Source organism: Equus asinus, chromosome 7 (genome assembly GCF_041296235.1).
Source record: "Equus asinus isolate D_3611 breed Donkey chromosome 7, EquAss-T2T_v2, whole genome shotgun sequence".
NCBI classification, from domain to species: Eukaryota; Metazoa; Chordata; class Mammalia; order Perissodactyla; family Equidae; genus Equus; species Equus asinus.
Genome location: NC_091796.1, coordinates 37,662,125 through 37,678,865, shown reverse-complemented (window position 1 = coordinate 37,678,865; position 16,741 = coordinate 37,662,125). Strand labels below are relative to the sequence as shown.

The window sequence follows — 16,741 nt, the reverse complement described above, 5'->3', positions numbered from 1 at the left end:
GAGGTAGAGGGTGCTTTTGTCCACTTCCTTCTGCTGTCACCTCCTCACTGTCCACATTTGCACTAGCCCCGCTCAGGAGAGCAGTTCCACGGCCTCTGTTCTTTCCAGGAGGCAAATTCAGCACGAGTCTCTCCCCATGCCTAGCAAGGCTCCCATATGTTTGAAGTAGGATAGTTTTAATTAGAGGAGATTTTTAATGGAGCTCACTGAGAATATTGAATCTTCTCTATTTTTCCATTTTCCCACGATGTTATTTTAGAAAGAATCTTTAGGCTTTCTTCAACCCCTTTGTACCAAGGAAGGTCACCTGTGCCCAGTGATCATGAGGGAATGAGAATGTGCCCCTTACCCCTCATGTACATGGAGGAGGTGGGTTTATGCTCAGGGACCCATAGTGTGACTTTTGGCCATGTTCCTTGGCAGAGGTTCAAGCAGGATATTTACATGTTGAGCTAAGGCATGGGCCAGCAACCCCCTTCCTCTTACTTCCTATCCCTGCCCACCATTCCTCTCCCCCTTTGAGTTGACCACTGAGGATTGCTTGTGAGCCTGAAGTTACACTCAGGGATGGTGGTGTTATGTGAGCAGTTGTGCTCCCCTCCACAAGCCCATTGGACAATGTTGGCTCATCCACCCAAGAGCCTCCAAATCCCAGTCAAATGAGGAACTAGGGAGGTGTAGAGATCCCATCTGTACTACCCCTGACCAGTGCTCCTACAGCCTCCAGCTGAAAATGTCCAGTGATGGAAAGCTCACTCTCTAATGAAGTTACCCGTCCCATTGAGTTACTTAAAAGTTCCTCTCTCTACTGAGCTTGTGTCCACCCCCATGACTTCCAGCCATGGGTCTTGCCTTGTTATCTGGAGTGATGCAGAGCGGGCACCTACCCTCCCGCATCTATTCTGCCTGAGTCCTTCTGAAGCATGGAGTCCACGTGTGAAACCCAGGTCCTTGGCCAGGCCTTCCGCACCTTCCACCTGCGTTGTTCATTTATCCAATCACTTCTCTTCCCCAAACCCCTGCCCACCACTGCCCACAGCATCTTCCTGAAGCCAGTGTCACCGCTTCTCTCCGCTGCTCAGTTGTTTAGCGCATCAGGTTCGGGCTTCTCTGCCTGATCTATTCAGAGCCTTTGGGATTAGGAGCTGATTTGTTTCAGTATCTTATTTGTGGGACTTTGTGTTGGTCCCAGCACTATGTGGGATCTGAAAGCTGAGGGCTGCCTCCGTTCTCAAGGGTTGTTGAGATGGAACCTTGTGCTTGCACTCTCATTTGGTATGCAGAATTAAGCATAAGAAGTGGCCCCTGACTCAGTGGTTCCTGAGGTCAGTGAAAGAGGGGGCAAACAAGTTTAGGTGGGGCAGTTTATTATTTCCAACTGTTTAGTAAAAATTCAGCCTCTTCCAGGACCCAGCACTGCCATATCGTGTATATGGCCCTTGTTCAGGCCAGTTTCATACAGGAGGAAACCGTTCCCAGAGGGCACGCTGCAGCATTTTCCAAGAACTTGCATCCCATCAAATATGATGGGAGCCAAGTAAGAAAACATGTTCTACAAACATTTGATCACCTCTGTCATCAACATATTTTCCAGTACAAAGGACAACTCATTTTGTTCTTGTCCACAGCCATGTCACTTTTTGGAGTTGATAATTTTGGGACTGATTTCAGACATTTTAATGCAAATCCTCTCCCTTATGGCACAATTAATTAATTAATTATCATTATTGATTTAACATCTATTTGTCTCCACCAGACTATAAGCTCCACGAGAATAGGGGCTGTGCCTGTTTGGCACACCTGTGTATCACTGGGGTTGGCGGATAAGAGGTTCATTGACTGACTTTATTTAATCTGGCCCTGTTTCTATAATCAATTAATTGATTGATTTTAAGTGTAAATGTCTGTAGGGTCTAATTTCAATATTTCCTATATGAGGTTTTACCCGAAAATGTTATTTTGTATATTCTGTGGAGTTTCATACTCGGACTTCTTGGGCACTTATGATCCTGTGTCCCTTCCTTGGTTCCCACCTCCTCAAGTTCATCCTTCTGTGCTTTTAACAGAATATGACAATCAAGGGCAATGTCATGTCCCTTCAATTTAATTCTAACACCAAATCTCAGAAAGTCAAATTGTGGGTTTTTTTACTTGTCCTGAGTATAGGCAACATCAACATGTCTTTCTGGGTGTTCCCTTCATGGTCCTTGTAGCTGGGGGAGACGTTCTCTTCCATGTGCTTTGGAGTGACTCCTTTGAGGAACGTGGTGGTGCTGACATCTTCCCATCGAGCCTCAACCTCATCCCCCCTGTCAGCCTTGTGGGGTGGGGAAGGTCAGGCAGTGATTCTTTCCTCCTATTGAAAGGGGTCCATTAATTTGCTTTTCATTTAATTTGTCCCCAACAGGTTCCAGGGCTACAGAAATGAAAGAAACAAACAGCACATTCAAGAATCTCACCGTAGAGACAACACCAAGAGGGGAAAGACAGACCAGTAAATAGTCAGATGTGATATGGAATGTTTCAAAAATATGCTACACTCTGAGGCATGCATTTCTTGTTTGGGGTTTACTTAAAGTGTCCAGGAGATGTCCTTTGGTGAGAAGATTCTAGAGCAGTCAAAAGTACACTCAGATATTCCTGGATATTAGTCCCTGATATGATAGTTAGAATTCTAGGCCGAGATAGATGACCTGCATTCCAGGTCACGCCAGCTCAAACTCATTTAGAACCTGGTCCTCCATACACATTCCATATTTGGTCTTACCTATGCAAAAATAGAATAGAGTGTTTATAACAATATTTTTAATAGCCAAAGTTGGAAAGGACCTTAATGTCCATTAACAGGTGAATGGATAAAAGGTGGTGGTGAAAATGAAGGGATTAGAACACAGTGTTGAGAGAATGAAGCAACTTTCAGAATATGGGCTGTAAGATTGCAGACTAAAAGATGAAAAAAATCAAGCTAAACACTACTATACATTGCTTTAGGGATGCATACAAATGTAGTAAAAGTATAAAGAAATGGGTGGAATGATAAATTACACATTTTAGGGGTGAGGAACTAGAAATAATGGGTAGACAGGGGATTTGGCTCTATTGGGAATGTTTTATGCCTTAAACTATAGGATAGTAGGTACGCCGTGTTCGTTGTATTATTATTTATATCTTTTCAAATAAATACTTAATGATAGTTTTTTTTTAAAGTTTCTGGGAAAATTCCTCTTGATAACTTTTCCTTGCTCAAGGAGCATGACGTTGAACAAGAGAAAGTGCCCAGCCCCAGATGGCCTGAGGTGCCACCCCTGCCCCTGCAACAAAGCCAAAGGCAGGCTGATGAGAGCAGGAACCTGCACTTAGGCTAATAGATCTGCTATGTTGGTAGCAGTTGTCTGGAACTTACGAATAGAATTTTTAAAAAAGATTTTATTTTATTGTAGTAAGAACAGTTAACATGATATCTACCCTCTTAACAAAGTAAGTGAACATTATTGTTGCCTGCAGGTGCAATGTTGTACAGCAGATCTCTAGAGCTTATTCATCTTGCTCCATTGAAACTTTATGCCCTTTGATTAGTAACTTCTCATTTCCCCCTTCCCCCAGCTCCTGGCAACCACCATTCTACTCTTTGAGTCTATGGATTTGACTATTTTAGAAACCTCATATAAGTGGAATCATATAGTGTTTGCCTTTCTGTGATTGGCTTATTTCACTTAACATAAATGACCTCAAGGTTCCTCCATGCTGTCACAGGTTGCAGAATTTCCTTCTTTTTTTAAGGTTGAATAGTATTCTATTGTATGTATATACCACATTTTCTTTATCCATTCATCTGTCAATGAACATTTAGGTTGTTTCCACATTTTGTCTATTTTGCATAATGCTGCAATGAACATGAGAGTGCTAATATCTCTTTGAGATCCTGATTTCAATTCTTTTGGATAAGTACCCAGAAGTGGGATTGCTGGATCATATGGTGGTTCTATTTTTAATTTTTAAAGGAGCCTCCATCCTGTTTTCCATAGCTGCTCCATCATTTTACATTCCTACCAGGAATGTGCACTTGTCTATTGTTTTTTTTTATGATAGCAGTTTGAGATGATGTCTCATTGTGGTTTTGATTTGCATTTCCCTGATGATTAGTGACAATGAGCATTTTTTCATATACTTGTTGGCCATTTGTATGTCTTATTTGGAGAAATGCCTATTCAAGTACTTATCTCCTTTTTTAATTGCTTTATTAATTTATTTTCCTTTGCTATTGGGTCCTATGAGTTCCTTATATATTTTGGAGATTAACCCATTATCAAATATACGGTTTGCACATATTTTCCCCCATTCTGTAGATTGTTTTTTCACTCTTTTGATTGTTCCCTTTGCTGTGCAGAAGCTTTGTATTTTGATGTTGTCTCACAAGTTTATTTTTGTTTCTGTTGCCTGTGCTTTTGATGTCATATCCATGAAATCGTTGCTAAGAGCAATTCATGAATCTTTCCCCTTATGGTTCATGCTAGAAGTCTTGCAGTTTCAGGTCTTATGTTTAAATCTTTAATAAATTTTGAGTTGATTTTTTGTATGGTGCAAGATCAGGGTCCAATATTATTCTTTCACATTTGGGTATCCAATTTTCCCAGCATCACTTGTTGAAGAGACTATCCTTTCCCTATTGTGTATTCTTGGCACCCTTACTGAAGATCAGTTAACTGTACATTCTGTGCTCTCTATTCTGTTGCATTGGCCCATATGTCTGTCTTTATGCCAGTACCATACTGTTTTGATTACTGTAGCTTTGGAATATATTTTGAAATCAGAAAATGTGATGCCTCCAGATTTGTTCTTCTTTCTCAGAATTGATAAGTCTATTTGTGGTCTTCTATGGTTCCATGTGAATTGTAGAACTGTTTTTTCTATTTCTGTAAAAAATGCCATTGGGATGTGATAGGGATTGCTTTGAATCTGTAGATCTCTTTGAGTAGTTGGATATCTTAACAATATTAATTTCAATCCATGAACATGGGATGTCTTTCCATTTGTTTGTGTTTTCTTTAATTTCTTTCATCACTGTTTTGTAGTTTTCAGTTTACAAGTCTTTCACCTCATTAGTTAAGATTATTCCTAAGTATTTTATTCTTTTTTGCGGCTATTGTGAATGGAATTGTTTTCCTAATTTCCTTTTCAGATAGTTCATTTTTTGTGTATAGAAACACAACTAATTTTTGTTTGTTGACTTTGTATCATGCAACTTTACTAAATTTGTCTATTAGTTCTAACAGACTTTTAATGGAATTTTTAAGGTTTTCTATATATAAGATCATTTCATCTGCAAACGGGTGATTTTACACCATCCTTTTTGATTTGGATGCCTTCTATATTTTTTTCTTGCCTAATTGTTCTAGCTAAGACTCCCAGTACTATGCTGAATAGAAGTGGCAAGAGTGGGCATCCTAGCCTTGCTCCTGAACTTAGAGGAAAAGCTTTAGTTTTTCACCATGGAGCATGATTTTAGCTGTGGGCTTTTCATATATGGCCTTTATTATGTTGAGGTACTTCTAGTCCTAGTTTGTGGAGAGTTTTTTTTTTTTTTGAGGAAGATTAGCCCTGAGCTAACATCTGTGCCCATCTTCCTCTACTTTATATGTGGGCTGCCTGCCACAGCATGGCTTGAGCAGTGGTGCGTAGGCCCATGCTGGGATCCGAACCAGTGAACTCCAGGCTGCCAAAGCAGAGCGTGCTCTTTAACTGCTGCGCCACTGGGCCAGCCGCTGTGGAGAGTTTTTATCATGAAAGTGTGTTGAATTTTGTCAAATGCTTTTTTCTGCATCTGTTTAAATGATCATGTGATTTTTATCCTTTATTCTGTTAATGTATTATGTTAATTGATTTCTGTATGTTGAACCATCTTTGGGATAAATCCCACTTGGTCATGTGTGTGATCCTTTTAATGTGCTGTTGGATCAATTTTGCTAGTATTTTGTTGAGGGTTCTGCATCTATATTCATTAGGGATATTGGCCTGTAGTTTTCTTTTCTTGCAGTGTCTTTGTCTAGCTTGGCTAAGAGTAATGCTGGCATCATAAAACGAGTTTGGAAGTGTTTCCTGTTCTTCATTTTTGGGGAACAGTTTGAGAAGGATTGGCTTTAATTCTTTAAATGTTTTTTGAAATTCACCAGTGAAGCCATCTGGTCCTGGGCTTTCCTCTGGTGGGAGGTTTTTTTGATTACTGATTTAATTTCCATCCTTGTTATAGGTCTTTTCAGACTATTTCTTCATGATTTAGTCTTGGTAGTTTGCATGTTTGTAGGAATTTATCTGTTTCTTCTAGGTTATCCAGTGTTGGAGTATAGTTGTTCATAGTAGTCTCTTACGATCCTTTTCATCTCTGTTCTGTCAGTTGTAATGTCTCTTCTTTCATTTCTAATTTTATTTATGAGTTCTCTCTTTTGTCTTAGTTAGTCTAGCTAAGGGTTTGTCAATTTTGTTTATCCTTTCACAGAAACCCAACACTTAGTTTCATTGATTTCTTCTGTTTTTCTACTTTCTATTTCACTTATTTCTGCTCTAATCTGTTATTTCCTTCCTTTCTGCTAACTTTGAGCTTAGTTTATTCTTCTTTTTCTAGTTCCTTGAGGTGTACAGCTAGGAAAATCATATTGTTTATTAAACAAGTTGCTTTGCTTTTGATATGAGTAAAATTTAAAAAAAAATAAGCATCATTCATGATCTGTGGTGGCTACTGTGTGCCTCCCTTTGCACCAGATAGTGATCATGAAAAAAGGAAAAGCCACGGTTCCTGCATTCAGTGAACTGGGTTCGTTTCAGACAATCACCAGATGATGAGGTCCAGGAGGAGGGGCACATCTAGTGAGGAGGTCTGCCTAGTGCGGAGGCAGGGAAAGCCCTATAAAGATGGTCAGAGCAGTGACAGAAAGCTGTGCCAGCTGAAGTTGCCATGTCCACTCCCACCCACAAACATCTCCGGCCTTCAGGACCTTTGGCCAGAGAAGAGATGAAAAGACAATTTTGGAACATGCCCCAAACTTCCAGCTGTGGTGACAGAAGTTAAGCAAGGCTGGCTTTAGTGAGTGGCATTTGCTCTTCTGAGTCACCTTGACCTGATCGAAAGAAGGCTTTGGGACTGACTATGCCCCATCTGTCTCAGCTTTCCTTTATCCAGGAGGGAGGCAGTGAGGAGAGCATTGGTTGCAAGGATCCAGTAGATCCAGAAATCCACTGCTGGAACTGAACACTGGCTGGCACGTGAGGAGTGTTCTCATGCAAAGGGCCTGCTGGGGACCCCGGCAATGGGTGAAGCCTTCACCAGGCAGGCAGTGTTCCGAGCACCCAGTATCTCTGAGAAAGGGTGCGGCTTTTCTCGCTGCAGGGAGAGTTCAGGGCGCACCTGGGAGCAGAAGGAAAGGTGGGATACAGCCGGCAGGCTTTTTCCAATTCTCCTCTTTTGCGCTGAGAAAACTAACTTCTATGTATCTCACCTTGCAAATCCCCAAATTAAAATCATGGCAAACCTTATCCTGTATGAGCAAGTTGTGGAACATCTCTGAAATGTTCAATTTTCAGAGATGTTCGATGTTCAAATGTTCACTCTCCGCCTCATCTGAAACGTGCAGAAACCACAATGCTTACCTCATAAAATTGTTTGAGAATTTAACCAGTCATTTTGTGTTTAGCAACCGCGCTGCAAAACAATTATGCCTGAGAAAGCCGCGTCTGCCATCTGGTGGCAGCATTAGGTAAGTGCAGATTTTGTTCCTCCAAGAGGCTGAAAACTAGTTCAGATGGGGTCAGTGAGTACTAAACTGAAGGATGGCACGCAGTAGGGCTCTTCTGGCTCTCTGCCTGCCTTCCTTGAAGGACCAGCTCTGAGAGGCTTTTCATTACCGATGTTGGAGTTATTATTATCATTATTATTTTTTGTGGGGAAGACTGGCCCTGAGCTAATATCTGTTGCCAATCTTCTTTTTGCTTGAGGAAGATTGTCTCTGAGCTAACATCTGTGCCAATCTTCCTCTATTTTATGTGGGATGCCACCACAGCGTGGCTTGACGAGCAGTGCTAACTCTGCGTCCAGGATCTGAACCTGCGAACCCTGGGGCACTGAAGCAGAGTGCACAAACTTGACTACTACACCACCAGGCTGGCCCCCTGAATTACTTCTTGATCAGATTAACTTTAAAGATTTTATTTTTCCTTTTTATCCTCAAAGCCCCCTAGTACATAGTTGTATATTTTTAGTTGCGGGTCTTTCCAGTTGTGGCATGTGGGATGCCGCCTCAGCATGGCTTGATGAGCGGTGCCATGTCAGTGCCCAGGATCCAAACCAGCGAAACCCTGGGCCGCTGAAGGTGAGCGTGCAAACTTAATCACTTGGCCACGGGGCTGGCCCCAAGATTAATTTTAAATCTGTATTGCATCAACCGCTCTTTTGAGGTTCCCTGTTTTTCTTAAGATTCTATTTAAAGATCCTGCTTTGAATTGGCTGTTTCGCCAGGTTCTCTCTCTCATTCTCTCTCTCTCTCAAGACTTAATAAATAGTATCTGGTCTCAGCAGCAGATACAGGTTTTGTGGGCCTGAAGCTTGTACAATTTTAAAGTCATCTTTAAGGAAAACAACGCAAAATAATAATTAGGTACAAAAATGAGCGTTTCCTTTGAGAAAAGGAAGGGCTCTGGGAGCGGTCTGCTTAAGCGAGAGGCCCTGATCTTAAGCTTTGTTACTTTCCCAGCAAATCCACCTTTGCCTGGTTTTCTCCATACCCTCCAGGCGCAACTCAGCACCACTCAGCCTCTCAAAGGTTACTTTGTTCCTGCTTTTTGGAGCTCACAGAATAAACCACATTTTGTTCACTTTCTAAAAGAAACAGCTGCAGGAAGACCTGTCCTTGTCTTTTCTCTCCCACCTGTGGGTGGAATGGTTTCGTCATCACTCTGAGATAGTGACTCACCCTGGACACTGCTCGCTCTGGCTGGGACTGAGACCTGAGGATTTCCTTTCCACATCGGTGTTGGAGATCCCTGTTGCAGGAAGCATGTTGCTATAGACTGAATGTTCGTGTCATGTGTTGAAACTTAATCCCCAGTGTGATGGTACTGGGGGATGGGGACGTGGGAGGTGACTCCACCCTCATGAATGGAATTGGTACCCTTATAAAAGATGTCCCAGAGAGCTCCTGTGCCCCTTCTGCCATGTGAGAACATACCCAGCAGACGGCTGTGAGGCAGGAAGTGGGCCCTCACTAGTTACCAAATCTGCTGGCACCTTGATCTTCAACTTCCCAGCCTCCAGAACTATAAGAAATAAATTTCTATTGTTTATAAGCTACCCAGTCTATGGTATTTTTTTTATAGCAGCCCAAATATACTAAAATACATGTGTAGTTATCAGAAAGTATTACTCTCTCATTTTGTTTTGGTGCACAAGGAAATATATGTCATGTTTATCCACAGTTTGGTAAAATATAGGGTTTTTGTGTGTGTGTGTGTGTGGAAGATTGGCCCTGAGCTAACATCTGTGCCGCCCTCCTCCATCTTGTATGTGGCACACCACCACAGCCTGGCTTGATAAGTGGTGTGTGGGCCTGTGCCCGGGATCCAAACCCGCAAACCCCTGGCTGCTGAAGTGGAGTGTGTGAACTTAACTACTACACCACTGGGCCGGCCACTAGGGGTCTTTCTTAAACTAACTTTTTAAGCAGAAAAGATGAAGTTACTTTATGAAAAAAGATTGAAAATTGGACCCTTAAGACCCTTCTCCTGCCATCCAATTGCTTTCTGGTGGCTGAAATCAATGCACACTATTTTTGTATTAGTGTTTTACGCTAAACATTTGGTTTACTTCAACATGGCGTTCATAAATATGTTAAATAGATGCATAGTTGCATTTATGTATTATAAAGAATGAAAATATACGCCTATTAATAGACATTTAAGTTTCCAGTTTTTAATTTTATAAGCAAGACTGCAGTAAACTTTGTTTCTGAACATGGCTATTTATATATTTACTTATTCATTTACTTTTGCTTCTGCTTAATTATTTCCTAGGAATGTGAGTGGGATTCTAGGACAATTGTTAAGAAGATATTGTTGGGTATGGTCATAATTTTTCCAGTAGAAATGTACCAATGTAAAACTGTAGTGTTTAAACAGCATTCAGGCCCTGCCTTTTCAGGTTCCCTGGGCTTGGGCTCCTAGGTATATTATCAGGAAAACATACTCCATTTCTTCTTTGATGTAGCCACATGTATTTACGGCAACTTGTTAGTTCCAAGGAGGCAGCACATAGTCTGAACAAAATGAGCCAGAGTGGCTTCAGGGTATAGACAAGGCAGGATTGTGCCTGGCAATGGGAAGCGGGGAGGATAAGGGAAACTCTGCAAGTGAATGGAGTGACCCCACCCTTTCCCCACCCAGTTCTAGTGGGGCTAGGAGGAGAGGGGGAGGAAGGAGATGGGCTCACTCCCAACATCTGTGGGGCGGAGGGTGAAAGTTCAAGTGGAAGCTCGTGTGCCATATGGCTAAATATTTAAAATTCATAAATCAAACAAAATTTTAAGTAAAATATGTTTTATCTTCCTGGTTTGACAAATGTAACTTCATAACACCTTGGAAGGAATTCTGACTCCTTGGCATTCTGCACAGGAAAGGGATGGCATGAGGAGAGCTGGCCCAGCCCCTGGTTGTCAGCCATGACCTACACCCTGGCTATTCCCAACCACGAGCTACGAATCCCTATGCATGGACACCTAGGCCTGTCTATCCCCACTGCGGACAGCCACTCCTTAGCTTCTTCTCAGGCCTAGGGGTGCCGCTGGCTCCACCCTTAGGAGGATCATCCAGGGAAGAGACACACATGGGCCCTGGAAACATGTTCAGAGTCATTTGGGCAGAGGTTACTGTGGTCCCAGGTGCCTGGAGAACAATCTAGAGAGAGTAGCTTGGGTTCCAGGTGGGCACGACCTCTTGGTCCTATGGTCCTTGGTCCTATGGAAGAAAAAACCCTTCAAAGAACACAGAAACAGTGCAAAGAAATGAAGAAAACTTAAAGAAAAGATGATTAATAATATCAGGGAAATCCTGGAAACAAGAATAAGATAGTTAAAAAGGAAAATCAGAGAACAAGAAAGAGTTCTTGAAAATTAAAAACGTGAACGCTGAAATAAAAAATTCAGGAAAAGAGAAGGAACATATAGTTGAGGAAATCTCTCAGAAAGTAGAATAAAATAATCAAAGAGATTAACACAATGGAAAAGTTAAGAAAATTGGAGAATCTGTTTAGTAGTCCAACATCCAAATAATAGCAGTTCCGGAAAGAGCCACCAGAGAAAGCTCTGGAGAAGAAATTATCAAAGACATAATATAAGAATATTCCCAGAAATCAAAGAACGGGATCTCTAGGTCAAAAATACCAATGGAGTGTCAACATGACGAATGAAAAAGAATTCCCACCAGGGCACCTCATCATGAAATTTCAGTCTATTGGGAATAATGAGAAGTTTCCAAAACCTCTCACAGAGAGAGAAAAGAAAAATTTATATATGCAAAGTAGATAATCACCATACCACAGATCCTCTCAATGGCAACAATGAAGCAATGCCTCAAACTGCTGAGTGAAAATCGTTTTCAGCCTACAAATATATATCACGTGTGTTAGATTGTAAGCGATTCCTCCTATCTGGGTACTCATGTCTCTTTGCAATGTGATTTTGTTTCTCCTTCCATCAAGGAATAGAATCTATTTCCGCCCCCTCCTTGAATCTAGGCTGGCTTTGACTTATTTTGACCAAAAAAAAAAAGGTGGAAAAAGTGACACAGTGTATATTCTGAGCCCATGGCTCAAGAGACCCTCCAAGCTTTTGCTCTTAAACTGTCAGAATGCCACCCTTACACTGCCAATGAGAAGTCAGGTCTACCTTATCGGATGAGAAGCCACATGGAGGAGAGATGAGCCACCCCCACTGAAGCTCCTGAGACCAAGCAGCTGACAGCCAGCATATGTTACCAGACATGGGTGGAGCCCATTTTAGTCTAACCTGCCCCAGTCAAGCTTCCAGAAGGCTCCAGCTATGTGAGTGACCCCATGGGTCCAGCTCAAATTGCTCGCCCATAGAATTGAGAGCAAATAAAATGGTGGTTGTTTTAAGCTACTACATTTTGGGTTAGTTTGTTACGCAAGAGAGATTAAATAAAACAGAAGTTGGTGCCAAGAAGTGGAGTGCTGCTGTAGCAAAAACCTAAAGCGTGTGGTATTGGTTTTGGAACTGGGCAGGGGGCAGAGGCTGAAAGGTGCTGAGGGAACTGCTATTTAAACGTACATGCATGTGAGGTCTTTCAAGGGCACAGATACAACTCCTCTGATCCAGAGACCTGTGACTTAAATAGATAAGTTTTCCGCTGCTTAAACACCTAGTATACAATGGTGAGACTGGGACAGAATAACTTCAACATACACTTTCATTCAAAAATACAGAGACTGGGGAGCAGTCACTGATCTGCAGCCAGTTCTGAACTGCAGCCAAGCACATGTTGCCAGTTCCTCCTACTCTGGGAAAGAAGTGCCTAGTTCTACTTCTTGCGATGGTTCCGAATATTCTGTTCTCCATGGCTCTTAGGTCCACCCTCTGATAGATCAATGGCTCCATGTTTGCAGTGAGTAGCTTTCTCCCCCCCGCCCAGGAAGATTAGCTCTGAGCTAACTGCTGCCAATCCTCTTTTCGCTGAGGAAAACTGGCCCTGAGCTAACATCCATGCCCATCTTCCTCTGCTTTATATGTGGGCCGCCTACCACAGCATGGCGTGCCAAGTGGTTGCCATGTCCGCACCTGGGATCCGAACTGGCGAACCCCAGGCCACCGAAGCGTAACATGGGCACGTAACTGCTGTGCCACCGGGCCAGCCCCATGACTAGCTTTCTTAGTCTGCTTCTTACCCATTGCAGGTTGGAGTTCCAGAAGTCTCTTGTATCTGTCTATCTATCTATCTATCTATCTATCTATCTATCTATCTATCTATCTATTGTGGTAACGTTGGTTTATAGCATTGTATAAATTTCGGTGTACATCATTTCGTTTCAATTTCTGTATAGATTATATCATGTTCACCACCCCAAAGACTAATTACAATCCATCACCATACACATGTGCTTAATCAATCCTTTCACCTCCTCCCTCCTCCCTTCCCCTCTGGTAACCAACAATCCAGTCTCTGTCTCTATGTGTTTGTTTGTCGTTGTTTTTATCTTCTTATGAGTGAGATCATATAGTATTTGACTTTCTCCCTCTGACTTATTTCACTCACCATAATACCCCCAAGGTCCATCCTTGTTGTCACAAATGGCCAGATTTCATTCTTTTTTATGGCTGAGTAGTATTCCATTGTGTATAAATACCACATCTTCTTTATCCATCTGTCCCTTGATGGGCACCTAGGTTGCTTCCAAGTCTTGGCTATTGTGAATAATGCTGCAATGAACATAGGGGTGCATGTATCATTATGCATTTGTGTTTTCACATTCATTGGATGAATACCCAGCAGTGTAATAGCTGGATTGTATGGTAGTTCTATTCTTAATTTTTTGAGGATTCTCCATACTGTTTTCCAAGTGGCTGCACCAGTTTGCACTCCCACCAGCAGTGTATGTGAGTTCCTTTTTTTCCACATCTTCTCCAACACTTACTATTTCCTGTCTTGTTAATTATAGCCATTCTGATGGGCATGAGGTGATGTCTCATTGTAGTTTTGATTTGCATTTACCTGATAATTATTGATGTTGAACATCCTTTCATGTGCCTGTTGGCCATCTGTGTATCTTCTTTGGGGAAATGTCTGTTCAGATCATCACAATTGGGCTGTTAGTTTTTTTTGTTGTTGAGATGTATGAATTCTTTGTATATTTTGGATATTAATCCCTTACCAGATATATGGTTTGCAAATATTTTCTCCCAATTGTTAGGTTGTCTTTTCGTCTTGATGGTTTCCTTTGCTGTGCAGAAGCTTTTTAGTTTGATGTAGTCCCATTTGTTTATTTTTTCTATTGTTTCCCTTGCCCGGTCAGACATGGTACTTGAAAATATGCTGCTAAGACCAATGTCAAAGAGTGTACTGCCCATCTTTTATTTATTTTTAAATTTTTTTATTGAGTTATTGATAGGTTACAATCTTGTGAAATTTCAATTGTACATTAATGTTTGTCAGTCATGTTGTAGGTGCACCACCTCACCCTTTGTGCCCACCCCCCACCCCACCTTTCCCCTGGTATCCACTAAACTGTTCTTGGTCCATAATTTTAAATTCCTCAGATGAGTGGAGTCATACACAGATTATCTTTCTCTCGCTGGCTTATTTCACTTAACATAATTCTCTCAAGGTCCATCCATGTTATTGCAAATGGAATGATTTTGTTCTGTTTTGCAGCTGAGTAGTATTCCATTGTATATATGTACCACCTCTTCTTTATCCATTCGTCTGTTGCTGGACACTTAGGTTGCTTCCACGTCTTGGCTATTGTAAACAGTGCTGCAATAAACATTGGGGTGCACAGGACTTTTGGGATTGCTGACTTCAAGCTCTTTGGATAAATACCCAGTAGTGGGATGGCTGGATCATATGGTAGTTCTATTTTTAGTTTTTTGAGGAATCTCCATACTGTTTTCCATAGTGGCTGCACCAGTTTGCATTCCCACCAGCAGTGTATGAGGGTTCCTTTTTCTCCGCAACCTCTCCAACATTTGTTGCTATTAGTTTTAGATATTTTTGTCGTTCTAACGGGTGTAAGGTGATATCTCAGTGTAGTTTTGATTTGCATTTCCCTGATGATCAGCGATGATGAGCATCTTTTCATGTGCCTATTGGCCATCAGTATATCATCTTTGGAGAAATGTCTGTTCATGTCTCCAGCCCATTTTTTGATCGGGTTGTTTGATGTTTTGTGGTTGAGTTGCGAGAGTTCTTTATATATTATAGATATTAAGCCTTTGTCAGATATATGACTTGCAAATATTTTTTCCCAGTTAGTGGGTTGTTTTTTTGTTTCAATCCTGTTTTCATTTGCCTTGAAGAAGCTCTTTAATCTGATGAAGTCCCATTTGTTTATTCTTTCTATTGTTTCCCTTCTCTGAGAAGGCATGGTGTCCGAAAAGATCCTTTTAATACTGATGTCAAAGAGTGTACTGCCTACGTTTTCTTCCAGAAGCCTTATGGTTTCAGGTCTCACCTTTAGGTTTTTAATCCATTTTGAGTTTATTTTGGTGAATGGTGAAAAAGAATGGTCAATTTTCATTCTTTTACATGTGGCTTTCCAGTTTTCCCAGCACCATTTGTTGAAAAGACTTTCTTTTCTCCATTGTATGCCCTCAGCTCCTTTGTCAAAGATAAGCTGTCCATAGATGTGTGGTTTTATTTCTGGGCTTTCAATTCTGTTCCATTGATCTGTGCACCTGTTTTTGTACCAGTACCATGCTGTTTTGATTACTGTAGCTTTGTAGTATGTTTTGAAGTCAGGGATTGTGATGCCTCCCGTTTTGTTCTTTTTTCTCAGGATTGCCTTAGAAATTCGGAGTCTTTTCTTGCCCCATATGAATTTTAGGATTCTTTGTTCTAATTCTGTAAATAATGTCATTGGGCTTCTGATTGGGATGGCGTTGAATCTGTAGATTGCTTTTGGTAGAATGGACATTTTAACTATGTTTATTCTTCCAATCCATGTACATGGAATGTCCTTCCATTTCCTTATGTCGTCATCCAATTCTCTCAGAAAGGCCTTGTAATTTTCATTATATAGGTCCTTCACTTCCTTAGTTAAATTTACCCCAAGGTATTTTATTCTTTTTGTTGTGATTGTGAATGGTATTGTATTCTTGAGTTCTTTTTCTGTTAGTTCATTACTGGAGTATAGAAATGCTACTGATTTATGCAAATTGATTTTATACCCTGCAACTTTGCTGTAGTTGTTGATTACTTCTAACAGTTTTCCAATGGATTCTTTGGGGTTTTCTATATATAAGATCATGTCGTCTGCAAACAGTGAGAGTTTCACTTCTTCCCTCCCTATTTGGATTCCTTTTATTCCTTTTTCTTGCCTGATTGCCCTGGCCAGGACCTCCAGTACTATGTTAAATAAGAGTGGTGATAGAGGGCATCCTTGTCTCGTTCCTGTTTTCAGGGGGATGGGGTTCAGTTTTTGCCCATTGAGTATGATGTTGGCTATGGGTTTGTCATATATGGCCTTTATTATGTTGAGGTAGTTTCCTTCTATGCCCATTTTGTTCAGAGTTTTTATCATAAATGGCTGTTGGATCTTGTCAAATGCCTTCTCTGCATCTATTGAGATGATCATGTGGTTTTTATTCCTCAGTTTGTTGATGTGGTGGGTCACGTTGATTGATTTGCGGATGTTGAACCATCCCTGTGTCCCTGGTATGAATCCCACCTGATCCTGATGTATGATTCTTTTGATGAATTGCTGAATTCTGGTTGCCAAAATTGTGTTTAGAATTTTTGCATCTATGTTCATCAGTGATATTGGCCTGTAGTTCTCTTTTTCTGTGGTGTCCTTGTCAGGTTTTGGTATCAGCGTGATGTTGGCCTCATAGAATGTGTTAGGAAGTGTTCCATCTTCCCTAATTTTTTGGAATAGCTTGAAAAGGATAGGTATTAAATCCTCTCTGAAAGTTTGGTAGAATTCCCCAGGAAAGCCATCTGGTCCTGGGGTTTTATTCTTTGGGATGTTTTT

The 16,741-nt window shown here is 41.2% G+C and overlaps 1 long non-coding RNA gene across 1 annotated transcript; it reads left to right on the top strand.

The window, feature by feature from the left end:
- Positions 1-7,289: 7,289 nt before the first annotated feature.
- LOC123287318 (uncharacterized) lies at positions 7,290-9,335 on the top strand. Its single transcript, XR_011504453.1, has 3 exons — positions 7,290-7,417; positions 7,686-7,748; positions 8,742-9,335. It is a non-coding gene; the product is annotated as an uncharacterized lncRNA (long non-coding RNA).
- The last annotated feature ends 7,406 nt before the right edge of the window (positions 9,336-16,741 follow it).